Source organism: Neophocaena asiaeorientalis, unplaced genomic scaffold (assembly GCF_003031525.2).
Source record: "Neophocaena asiaeorientalis asiaeorientalis breed wild unplaced genomic scaffold, Neophocaena_asiaeorientalis_V1.1 scaffold40, whole genome shotgun sequence".
In the NCBI taxonomy this organism is placed as follows: domain Eukaryota; kingdom Metazoa; phylum Chordata; class Mammalia; order Artiodactyla; family Phocoenidae; genus Neophocaena; species Neophocaena asiaeorientalis.
Genome location: NW_020185335.1, coordinates 1,029,240 through 1,043,458, shown reverse-complemented (window position 1 = coordinate 1,043,458; position 14,219 = coordinate 1,029,240).

The following is a 14,219-nucleotide window of genomic DNA, read 5'->3' as shown; positions in this document are numbered from 1 at the left end:
TCCACTGCATCGGCAGGCAGACTCTCAACCACTGCGCCACCGGGGAAGCCCTCCTGTTTTCATTCTAGTAACAATTTTTGTCTTAAAGTCTATTTTGTCTATTATTAGGATAGCCATTTCAGCTCTAGTTTGGTTATTGTTTCCATGGTTTATATATTTCCATCCTTTACGTTTAACCCATGTGTGTCTTTGAATCTAAAGTATGTCTCCTATAGATATTATATGGTAAGATTATACTTTTTTATCCATTCTGCAAATCTCTATTGATTCAAATATTTAATCTACTCTTGTTTAACGTAATTACTGATAACACATGATTTAGGTTCATCATTTGCCTATTTGCTTTCTATAGGTCTTGTAACTCTTCTGTTCCTTCATTCCTCTATCACTGTCTTCTTCTCTTCTTGCTAACACAGAGCATCAAAACCAAACAGAGATGAGATCTTAAGACATGCTCAGGTATTTCTGGGGCCTGCAAAGAGCCTTCACATGCAATGTGGTCTTCTAGATTTCCAGGAGTATTTTCAAGCTTTTCAAAGCATATTATAGACATCTCATTCCCCAGATTTCCCATTTACATATTTTGGTCAACCTTTTGTTGGCTCCAACTATGTCACTACCTTGGGCAGCTATGATATTAAAGATTTGCTTCTAACTGTTTTCAAAAAATGCCCCAGCAATAGAGCTTTCCTCACTGGGTAAGCTCTGAGTCAGGTGAAATAAAGATAAGCTCTGTGAACAATGCTTTTCAAGGAAGCTGTCAGACAGGTCAAATAGTGACAGTTCTCTGGGGATGGGGCTTCTTGGAGAATGACAAAACCATTCTGCCTCTTTTATTAGCTATTAGGCTTCTAGTTTACACAGCTACTGTGGTTTTGAGGGTGTTGGTTTTCAAGGCTACCATGAAGCCTGGGAGAGGATAATAGATATAAAGCAAGTGAAAACACCACAGAGCTTGTTGTTCATATTGAGATTCAGCCATTCTTCTTGATTAAGTGCTCCTCAGATTGTTGCAAGTCTTTGGTTAAATTCCAAATGTCTCCAAAAGTTTATTTTGACAATTTTTCACCACAGTTTTCATTGATTTAGTGGAGGAGATGGTTTATGGATGTCTTTACTCTGCCATTCCAAAAGTACTTTACATTATTCATCTTAAAAGTATTATTTCATGTTTATTTATGTTTTAATACATGTTCTTTGCAATATAGAAGGATAATGAAATTCATATCTGATACTATGCATTTATCATTTCATACTGCATACAAACATGCTCACTGAGTTCATTATCCATTTTAAAAGTAGTTAGTTTTTTTTGCAGTACGCGGGCCTCTCACTGTTGTGGCCTCTCCCGTTGCGGAGCACAGGCTCCGGATGCGCAGGCTCAGCGGCCATGGCTCACGGGCCCAGCCGCTCTGTGGCATGTGGGATCTTCCCGGACCAGGGCACGAATCCGTGTCCCCTGCATCGGCAGGCGGACTCTCAACCACTGCGCCACCAGGGAAGTCCTAGAAGTAGTTAGTTTTTAAAGGCTTTACGTTTTACACATACCCTTAGTGGATTGTTATATAGGTTGTACTTTTTTTCCATTTAAAATAACGTGTCATTTGTCAATTATATTCAGCTCAATAAAGCTAGGAAAATAAAAATTAAATAAAATAATGCAATGTAGTCTCCAATTATCCAAAAATTTATTATTCAATATGCTTTGAGGAATGAAACATGGAAGTGAAGCTGTTATAAGAATAAAAAGTTGGGGCACCTCCCCATCCATGGTGGTGATGGGGACAAAGTCCATCAGTGGTAGCAGGTAGTCAGGGAAAACTTTCTAGAAGAGATGGTTTGCAAGCTATGTTGAAGTATGAGTAAAAGTTAGTTAAGTAGAGGGCTTCCCTGCTGGCGCAGTGGTTGAGAATCTGCCTGCTAATGCAGGGGACATGGGCTCGAGTCCTGGTCTGGGAGGATCCCACATGCTGCGGAGCAACTAGGCCTGTGAGCCACAACTACTGAGCCTGCGCGTCTGGAGCCTGTGCTCCGCAACAAGAGAGGCTGTGATAGTGAGAGGCCCGCGCACTGCGATGAAGAGTGGTCCCTGCTTGCCACAACTAGAGAAAGCCCTTGCACAGAAACGAAGACCCAACACAGCAAAAATAAATAAATTAATTAATAAACTCCTACCCCCAATACATTCTTTAAAAAAAAAAAAAGTTAGTTAAGTAAGACCTGAAGTGGAACAGTGGGGCCTCTGAGAATCAGATGTTTCTGGCAGAGCAAAGAATATGAAGAATTAAAAGAGTGTATCTGAATTGCTATAGTAGAAATGGTGGTAGTGAGGTGTGGTTTAAGTTGCCATGTATGTATAGTTAAAACTATCAGAGTAGATGATACTATCCAGATAAAAATTGAATACCTGAACATTCCACTAACAATTTTTTTGTCCTGAGACAATGCAATCTAGATTACAGTGTGCAAGTTGAAATATTCATTAGTAATTACTGAAAAGTTTGGAGCAGTAACAAACCTATACCACTCAGCACTGACTTCTGAGAAGAGTTGCAAATGTTGCCACAAGTTTGTGGCAATGCTTTTTTACAAGAGCAGTAATTATTTCATAATATCTTTTAACTGTGTACCTAAAAGTACCATATAGACAATAACCCATTAATCCTTACCATTCTGCTCAGAAAATAAGTCAAAATATAAGAAAATCTTAGCTTATTTCATAGTTTTAAAAAATTTGTCAGAATATATATGAAATCCTATTACATAGCTATTACATAATGTTCATATGATAGCTACCTTAATTCCTTATTTTCCTCTTCATAGTTTTGCCTACTTGTCTATAGAAAGAACACTTTTAGCTCCCCATCACAATTTTTATCTATGTTTTCTGTATTCCTTATTTCTAAAATGCATACACACATGTGCACACACATGCACATGCACACACTCTACCCACCCACCCCAAGAACATGTATTCCTTCAAGGTAAACCATTTAAAGAGAAATAGGAGAAACACCTGATTCATGTTGGTAACCATTTTATAAATTAGAATTTTTTTTTTCTGCTGGTTAACATAAACATGAAAAAAGGTTATGAACTATAGAGAGTTATGCTGAAGGAAAAGGTCCTTCTCCAGGCCTGTTCTTTGCTATAGTATATGTGACTAACCACCACCATAGTTGCAGTGGCTTGCCCTTTTTTCCCCATCCAAAACGTTCAATATACTGCTGATTTGGCAGGGTAGAAGTGAATACTAGTGACAATAATAGTATTTCTATCAGTGGCTACTTCTGTATTTTGAATATGAAATGGTTCATAACTGTTGGGGAATAAAAAAATATAATAGTTGTGGCTGCAAAAGCAGTGAACTTGCCATCTTCCTGAACTTGATGAGAATCTATCTGAACAATCCTACCTTGTATGTCAAGTATGAACCAGCTGAAAATGTAATTTACAATAATATTCTCCTTTCTATTCCTCTCTATGATAAACTGCATGAGTTCTATTATTATATTAAATTCAATGCTATTCTTCCTGCTTCTTGCTTTCATCCTCTACTCTTAAAGTAGCAAAGTATAAAATACTATAATAGTACACCTGAGGAAATTTAGTAATGAGGCACATATAGGCTTAACCTAGACTAAACGGTTTTAGTAAATTACTTTTGCCTATATCTAACAAGTCTGATCTAGACATTGTTACCTCAAGTTTTTTTCAACTCAGAACATCCTAGAGCTGAAATCAACTCCAATTTGTCTTTTGTCCCATGTCTGTAAATTAGTTGACTCCATATTTTTTCATGGTTTGAGGGAACGTTCAGGAACATTCCAGTACTAGTGAATCTAGAAATGTATCTCAGAGTTAAGGGAGAAGAGCGTTACAATTCAACTCAACAAGTACTTCCTGAATATAATGTTCAAAACTGTGCTAAGTATAAATATAGTTATTCATAAAGCAACAGCTATGTTTAAATGTGTGTTATGTGTCATTAGTTTTACATCTCATTAAATCCTCACAACAACCCATTTAGATATATATTCATCTCCAATTAGCTGGTAAATAAAATGAAATTACAAAACTGTTAAGTGGTGCTGATAAATTTGAACCCAGAGCTAACCAACTCTAAAGCCTGCATCTTCAAACAGTATATTAAAATTTTTTCCTGATGTTGTGTTCACTGGCTTTACAATCTATTTGTGATATCAGGTGTATTCAGGTTTAAACTTTCAAATTATAATTTTTAAAAGGCAATATATTTACATGATTCAAAAGTCAATACTGGGCCTAGAAGAATTGAAAATCTGGTAATAATAAGCATACCTAGTATGTAGATCTTGATTTTAACCATTAAAAGAAAGTAGGACTCCTTGGAGAAATGGCTTATTGAAGGATTGAGAGAAGGAATGTATGAGATAAACCTGGAACATCTTGTTAGACCAGAAAGAAAGAAAATGATAAAAAAAATTCTGGAGACATTCAAAGAGACACAAGAGCCAGGTTGAAAACGTTTGCACAGGCTAAATTTGGGACAGTATAAGCACTGAAATAATGTTAAATCCACGAACCATACTGATATAAATTTATTTTTAAATTGGAGGGAAGGAAAAGTTTTTTGTTAGGGTAGAACATCAACTAATAAATGTAGAAGGAATAATAGAGTTAGAATATCACTATTTTTTGACCATATGGTCTTATGTTTTAGACAGTTCTTTTTTTTAATTGAAGTATAGTTGATTTACAATGTTTCAGGTGTACAGCAAAGTGATTCAGTTATACATATATATGTATCCATTCTTTTTAAGATTCTTTTCCATTATAGGTTATTACAAGATATTGAATATAGTTCCCTGTGCTATACAGTAGTCCTTGTTGTTTATCTTTTTAAAATATAGTAGTGGGTATCTGTTTACCCCAAATTCCTAATTCATCCCTCTCCTCCCCTTCCCCTTTGAGAGCCATAGGTTTGCTTTCTGTTTCTGTGAGTCTATTTCTGTTTCTCCAAAGGCATACCAATGGCCAATAGGCACATGAAAAGATGCTCAACATTGCTAGTAATTAGAGAAATGCAAAGCAAAACTACCATGAGCTATCACCTCACACTGGTCAGAATGGCCATCATCAAAAAGTCTACAAATAACAAATGCTGGAGAGGATGCAGAGAAAACAGAACCCTCCTACACAGTTGGTGGGAATGTTAATTGGTGCAACCACTATGGAAAACAGTATGGAGGTTCCTTAAATAACTAAAAATAGAGTTGCCATATGATCCAGCAATTACACTCCTGGGCATATATCTGGAAAAGATGAAAACTAATTTGAAAATGCACCCTATGCTTATAGCAGCACAATTTACAATAGCCAAGACATGGAAGCAACCTAAATGTGCATCAACAGATGCATGGATAAAGAAGATGTGCCATATATATGAAAACAAAAATACTAATTTGAAAAGATAGATGCACCCCAATGTTCATTGCAGCATTATTCACAATAGCCAAGACAAGGAAGTAATCTAAATGCCCATCACCAGATGAATAGATAAATAAGATGTGGTATATATATATATTACTCAGCCATAAAAAATAATGAAATAATGCCATCTGCAGTAACATGGATGGACCTAGAGATTATAATACTAAATGAAGTCAGACAGAAAAAGCAAATATATCACTTATATGTGGAATCTTAAAAAAATAATACAAATCAACTTATTTACAAAGCAGAATATCACTATTTGACAAATAGCAAAGTAATAATAGATTTAGGCAAATATCATCAATATATGTTACAACTAGTGGGTGAAAGTTTTATGAGGAATAGGATGCCTCTATGGTCTCAAATTACCCCCCACAAAATTCTTAATAATTACAAGGGAGAAAAAATTAACTTTACAATGGAGAAACCTGCCAACTATCACCTAAACAAAATGATCAAAGTTAACATCAACAATAATGGGACAAAAAGACATCAAATGTCTCCAAATATGATACACTGAGAAAGCCACATTGCTTATGTGATATCTTTGCCAAAACTTCCTAACCTGGATCTAATCATGAGGAAATATCAGACAAACCTAAATTGAAGTATATCCTTAAAAATATCTACCCTGTACTCCTTAAAAAATGTCAAACTCATGAAAAACAGACTGACAGAGAAATCATTCCAGATTAAAGGAGACTAAGACATATGACAATAAATGCAATGTGTGATCCTGGATTGGATCTTGATCTGAAAAAATTTATTTTATTTTCTATGAAGGCTATCACAAAGTTAAATAGGTATATTATGAATCAAGTTTATAGATTAAATAATAGTATTGCATCATGTTAATTCCTCCTGTGATTATGTACCAGAATATTCTTAGGAAATACATACTAAGGTATTTTGGAGTAAAGAAGCATTATGTCTGCAACTTATTCTCAAATGGTTCAGAAAAAAATACATGCACACAATTCATATATATATTCAGAGAAAGGATAGAGAGGAGATGATAGAAAGCAAATATGGTAATATGCTAACAATTTGGGTACCTGGGTCAATAGTATATGGTAAAATTATTTACAGGGCTTCCCTGGTTGTTCAGTGGTTAAGAATCTGCCTGCCAATGCAGGGGACACGGATTCGAGCCCTGGTCCGGGAAGATCCCACATGCCAAGGAGCAACTAAGCCTGTGCGTCACAACTACTGAGCCCGCATGCCACAACTACTGAAGTCTGTGTGCCTAGAGCCCATGCTCCACAACAAGAGAAGCCACTGCAATGAGATGCCCACGCACTGCAACGAAGAGTAGCCCCCCGATCTCTGCAACTAGAGAAAGCCTGCACACAGCAACAAAGATTCAATGCAGCCGAAAATAAATAAATGAATAAATAAATAGAAGAAAATTATTTACAAATGAAAATTTATCAATAAAGTGTACTACAAAGCCCCACAATAAACTCACACTTTATAAGGAGAGAGGCAAACAGGGCAACTGAAACATAAGGTAATGTTCATAAAAGTGTACTCTAATTAGATATTCTTTAAATTTCTTTGATATATAAGAAATTGTAACATTTGTAGTGTGATGATTGTTTAAAAATAGTTTTTACGTGTTAGAGATACATAGTGAAATACTTGTGGATATTTATAGATTCAATAATATGCCTGAGATTGACTTTCAAATAACCTTGTGAAGGGGTATGGGATTTTGCAAACTTTGGGGGTTTTGTCCACCTGATAGATGAGAAATTGTGTCTCAGTACAGTTTTCACTTGCATTTGTCTTCTTCTGGGCAATATAACTGTTATTTCTGCTACCTCGCATGTCAGAGGATGAGGAATCTTTCCTGATTTATGTTTCCACTTATGCTTTTGACTCAGTTTCCTCCTACTGCATTTGAACTTACTTCCTCAATTATTCACTATTTCTCCAGTATCTTTAATATTCCCCTCATGGTTTCCTTTCTTTTTAAGTTCAAATATTTATCTTTTCTTTATTTTTTGGCTAGCTATTACATATAAACAATATGGTATAAAAGGTAGAACCTGAAAAGTAAGTCTCTCATATGCTGAAACTGAAATCAACACCCCCAGGGTGAACCACCATTCTCAGTTTCTTATGTATTTCTTCAATCACACTCTATACACATGGAAACATATATTTATATATTCAGTTTTATAGATACATTCAAATGGCAGCATACTGTTAGGCTAAGGTAATGCTAGCTGACACAATAACTAAACCCTGAAATCTCAGTGGTTTAACACAAAAGGTTAGTTCACACAGACAGTCCAATGTTCAGTGGGCAGCCTTCCATGTGTGCTTCAGGAGCCCAAGTTCTGCCACAGCTCAGGGCTTTAGAGTCTTCACTTCAACAACAAATAGGGGAAAATGAAAGAGAAGAGAAAACATAACTGCTTCTCAACCATCTTGCCTAGAGGTCACCAGATGACTCTGAACATATTCTACTGGATATAAATCATGTGGTCCTTTTAGATGTAGAGAGCCTGGGAAATTTAGTCCCTGGCTTGGCACTTAGTCAACTTTACTCTATGGAAGGGTAGCATAAATCTTTGGAGAGTAGCTGTTTCTTAAACATACATTCTTCAAACTGTTTTACTCCACAGGGTGTGTGTGTGTGTTTGCTTAATTTACCTTAGAGATGTTTCCAACAGTTCATATATGGCTGACCTAGGTAAAAACTTGAATAGCTGCATAGTACAAGCATTTCTGCCTGATCTAGGAAGTTGCATCTTCCATCTAAGCTGAATGACTGTAATAAATACAGGTATTTCTGCTACGACAGTTCTGAAACAACCTAGTTTCTGCAAAATCAGGGTGCTAAGAAAAATATTGGTGGGGAATTACCCTGAAGAACGGGAGTTTGCAGACTTGAAGACTAAGCCAGCTTCCTTTCTCCTGGTCCTTCTGGCATTGGCAATCAGTTTTGCAGCTTATCATGGCAGATTACAACCCATCTTACAGCCTACAGAAGTGGATATTATCCCCCCTTCCTACCATCCTGCCCCTTCCTCCCCACAAACATCCCTTCTTCTTGCTCTTGGCAGAGGGCTTAACAGAGCATGAAGGCTTTCCCCTAGGCTCTCATGTACACAGCTGGTTGGAAGGGCAGAATTAAAACAAAAACAAAACAAACAGTTAAAGCTCTCTACCGATGACTGATGGGATTCAGTGTGAATCTACACCTCTATTTGAGAATAACTCTTAAGCACTATATTCCACTGTTACCCAGAATTTATACACAGGACTCCTCTAACTTGATACTGCATCCTTTATTGACTACTTATTCCCCTACTTCTCTACCCGTGTCCCTAGGGATGACCTCCAAAATAAAGTCTTCAAATCCTTTTATTCTAATTCTTGTCTCAGGGTCTTTTCTGAGCAACCCAAACTAAGACATTCCTCTTCCCAGCTTCCAGCCTGTAGGCTATTCAACAGTCAGGGCTGGTTGGGGGCTACCAGGCAATATTCAAGCCGCAGTCATTATTAATGGGCTAGATACAGTTTATAAAAAAGCACTTGAAACCACTGCTACTTGGCACAAAGCATTAACATGCTAATGAAAATCACATTAGAATCACCATGACTTCTGTTATAATGACAACACTTCCCTACTTATGAGGAGTTATGCATAGAATTATATCCGAGTTTCTTTAAATAGTCCTCTCCTGGTAGACATTTATCTTGTTTGCACTCTTTTTGGTGTTTATAAACAATGATGCAGGACTCCTCTTGTAGTTTTAATTCAAAGTTCTCATCTGTTCAGAATTTTAGGAGTCCCTATATTTCCTTTTTCATCACCTGTCTGTATACATTCTTATCAGACTCTTGGTATTTCTATTATTGATTTGTAACAGCTCCTTATATATCAAGGTTATATTTTATCAGCAATATAGAATTGTAAATTCAATTCCCCAGTTTTTAGTTGGCCTTTTTACTCTGCTTCTGGTGTTTTTTTTTAATGTGGAATTCTTTTCTTTTCTTTTTGTTTAGTCAAATTAATTAATCTTTTCCATTATGACTTTTGAGGTTTGTGTCCTACTTAGAAAGAACTTCAAACCTCTGTGATTAAAAAAAAAAAAATTCTTCCAGGGTTTTTGCTAATACTTTTATGTTTTTATTTTTCAATATTAAATCTGAAATTTTTGTTGTAAAGTATGAGGCAAAAAGACATTTTATGTGTATACAAATGGCTAACCAGTTGTCATATCATCATTTATTATTGAATAATCTATTCTTCTCACACTAAGTCAAAACATTACCTTTATTATATGCTAAATTTCCACATGTATTTCAGTCTATTTCTGTACTTTCTATGCAATCAATTTGCTTGTCTACTCATAGATTCTTACCACACTATTTAAATCAACAGAGCTTTATATTATTTAAGAGAAAAGTGAAATGAAATAAAATTGTGGTTTTCAAAACTTTTTTTTTTAGGAGTGGACAAAAGAGATCTTTTTTTTTCCACATCTTTATTAGAGTATAATTGCTTTACAATGTTGTGTTAGTTTCTGCTGTACAGCAAAGTGAATCAGCTATATGTATACATATATCCCCATATCCCCACCCTCCCTATCCCATCCCTCTAGGTCATCACAAAACATCAAGTTGATCTCCCTGTGCTATGCAGCAGCTTCCCACTAGCCATCCATTTTACATTTGGTAGTGTATATATGTCAGTGCTAAAACCCAATAAAGCAAAAATAATCTGGAGTTGCCCTGGTTGAAACAGAGTGGAGATTCAGACTCCTCCCACTCAGACTCCTGCCCTTTCTTAATATTGGCATCTAAGGAACCTCTTACAGGTTCATGGAAGAAGCTGGAAGTTCCAGCAAAAGGCAACACAAAGAGTAAATACAGCTAAGTAAAAACTCTGCAGGTTGAACTGTCTGCTACCCAGCAAGCTACCATACAATTGCTCAGAACTGTCTTATGTTAGTAATATACAAACATATGAATTCTATTTATGTAAGTGAATTCTACATCTATGATTAAATTTAAGGCATGTTGTTTAGAAGTGTGAATTGTTCTAAAGTCAAGATTTATCTCTAACTTATGTGGGGCTATTTTTTCTCACCTAGTTGGATTAGGGACTTTTGAATTTTGTTTATAACAAAATATATGTAAACACCCCAAAACTAAAAAATAAGTATCCTGATTCTGTGATGTTAGAAGAGCTGCTTTCCTAGAGCAATACTATTTACTCAGTCAAGAAGAAAAAACAGGCAGTTTTCAACTCACCTGAACTTATGTAATATTTGTAACTCACCTCTACATGACATATTATACTGCATATGTTTTAATTATACCAAAATCAGAACTGATCATTTATTTCCCTCAAAAATATTTTTAATATATTTAAGAGTGAAGTGGAATAAAATTGTGGTTTTCAAAATTGTTTTTTCAGAGGTAGACAAAAGAAATCTTTTTTGGAAACCAAATAAAGCAAAATAATCTTCTCAACTTCCCCATTTCCATTTAACAACTATTAAATAGCCAGACTGATATATATCTTTAAACTCAAATTAGTAGTCTCTATTTATACTTGTGGCTTATGACCAAACTGTAATATCTGGTCTTCCTGGCTGATGGCCTTTGAACTAAAACATCAACTCTGCAGATTCTAGACTCACCAGCCTCCATAATCATGCTAGATAGATAGATAGGTGATCTAAACCTCCTTCCCTTCCACTTTCTTCCCTTTCCTTGCCTTCCCTTCCTCCTTCCCTTTGTCTTCCTTCCTTCCTCCCTTTCTCCCTCCCTCCCTCCCTCCCTCCTTTCTTTCTCTCTCCCCCTCCATCCCTTCCTCTCTCTCTCTCTCTATCTCTCGATCCTATTAGTTCTGTTTCTCTGGAGAACCCTAATACACTATGTCTATTCTAACTCTGTAGTCCCATTTCACCAGCTCATTTCTTATTAAACCTCAACAGATTCTCCACCCCACTGAATCAATCTATTTGTCACCTTCTACATAATTTGCACAATTCCATTTAAATGCTTTTACGAAATTACTAATATTCATCTATAACACCTATATTTACTTCTCACATATTTCTCTCCAGCTATTCTGTTAAGCACTTCAAGGACAGAAGTCTCTGTTTTCTTTACTTTCTACAGAGCTGATAACAAGAACTAGTAATGTAAAATATATAGTGTATATACATACCTTAAAACATAAATATATGCATATATATAAAGTTTACCTCAAAGTCTGGTACATAATTTTAATTTGTTTTTGTTTTTACTTAGAAGAATCACACTTTGGTTTAAAATTGATTATCATTTAAAAGAATTCTTCCACATTCATTTCACTCAGTGGGGACACAGAACAAAATTATAGACAAACTTTAGGCTACATAACTTAAAAGTAAAACTGACAGAATGCTTTAATGTTGGGATGAAGTGCATACTTTATATTTTTCAAACTCAGTTATATTGCTTGCTAAAAGTAAATAGTACCTCCAGGACACCATCTGGTAAAAATCTCTCTGTGGATTAACCGAGAAAAGGAAGTGAATGCATTTTTATATACTGCATAGTTGTGGTTGCAAAACTGCAGTAAAAATATGTTTTCAATGCACTGGTATAAGAGAGACTTCAGAGTTCAGCTACCTCACCTGATTTATTCCGAAAGGCTTGGAATATTTAAGGCCAAAGCTCATCAATAGGGAAAAGGAGGGGTGTTTTCTAGCACTCCTACGACTTGGAAGAAAAAAATAATTATCCAGGAAATTGAAGTCCATGAGCTGGAAAATATGAATTTTGTCTTTTAGAAATCATTCATTAAAAAAGTAACATGCAGCTCCTTAACGATAGGACGTAACATGTCAGAGAAGTCTGAGGCCATCTAAGACAATTGGATGAGACCCAACATTGTTATTGTGAGCCATCCTGCCAATGCAAACTGATTGAATTAGTTTTTACTTTTTTTTTTTTTAAATAATGTGTTGTCCAAGCCTTGATCTAGTCCAATGACTAAAGCAATGGAACTTCCCCTCACCTCTCTAGGGAATCCATTCCAGAGACTAATAGATTTCACTGTCAGGAAACATATCCCCGATTCAGTCTTAAATTTCCGTTACTTAATTTCATCCCATTACTTGACTATAAACCCCTTATTCTACCTTTCAAAATGACTTGGCTTCCATGATGTTTATATTTGAAAGATATAAATATATATCAAATATTTGTGAAATGTTATCAAAATTGGACTCAGTCAGAGATAGACAAATCTTGTATGTTTTGTTATTTTAATCTTCTCTGACAAGTTAAAGTCTGAAGCCCATTGTATATTTATTTTCCAGTTTGAACACTACTCAATTTATTTATTTGAGGTATTTATGCCCTAAACTGGTATTCTCATTGTGATCTCAGCAGTACCATTTAAATAACTTTTATCTTCCAGCCATACAATGTGAAGCTTTTGCATATACAGACTAAAATCTCATTGACTGATTTTACTGTCGTATTACATTACTAGATCATATATAATTTGCTACCCACTATCATCTCAAAGTCTCTTGGTATTACTGCTTTCCAAGTACTGTATATCCTGCCAATTGAATGGCTGTGTTTCTGATTATTTTTCCCCAGATGTATTAGCTACATTTTTCCAGGTTGAATCACATTTCATTTCCTGCCCATATTTCTAACCACTTTAGGTCCCTTTTATCTGCCCTCACTGGTTTTTTCAACACTATCCAATTTAGCATCATCTGTAAATTTAATTAACATGATGTGTATCCTCTTTTATAAATCATTAATAAAGTTCTTCTACGCTTTATTTTTTTAGATTCTAAGGCTGTTCAATGTTTATAGTCTTGCTGCATTCTTAAAAACATACCACTTTTTTGCCACTTAATATTTGTTTCATTATTTTAGGAGTGGCTGATGGTGGACTAAAAACAGATTCATGCTCAGGGTCACTGGTTTTCTTTTTTTAATATTAGCACTAAATTACTATTATGATTGTTTCTCAGCAGAATAACAATGCTTTTACTGACAATTTTCTATCCTCCTGCAATTGCTATGTTTTTTATAAATGCAGTCTAATGGCATGGAAGCCTCACTCTGCTGTTCTCACATCCATGATGTAAACTTACAAAGATATCTTATTCCAAATTCTGTTGTTATGTAATGAGTTGTTTAAATTTTAGATACCAATTTACCATGATAATGTTGTTATATTATATGAATAAAGATTAATAGAATGCTTCTATTTTAAGTATTTTGGAATTGATAAGTTGAACCAAGATCAATATGGTTCATGTGAATTAAACAAAACTATTGTTCCTCCTTACATTTATAACTGTAATTTCTTTTTTTTTTTTTATTAAAAATTTTTTTTGGCCGCGTTGGGTCTTCGTTGCTGAGAGTGGGGGCTACTCTGTTGCGGTGTGCAGGCTTCTGATTGCAGTGGCTTCTCTTGTTGAGGAGCATGGGCTCTAGGCGTGTGGGCTTCAGTAGTTGCAGCATGCGGGCTCAGTAGTTGTGGCACGCGGGCCGTAGAGTGCGCAGGCTTCAGTAGTTGTGGCGTGCGGACTCTAGGGCACAGGCTCAGTAGTTGTGGTGCATGGCTTAGTTGTTCCGCAGCATGTGGGATCTTCCCGGACCAGGGGTTGAACCTGTGTCCCCAGCCCCGGCACTGGCAGGCGGGTTCTTTTTTTTTTTTTTTTTTTTTTTTTTTTTTTTTTTTTTGTTTGCGGGCCCCCCCC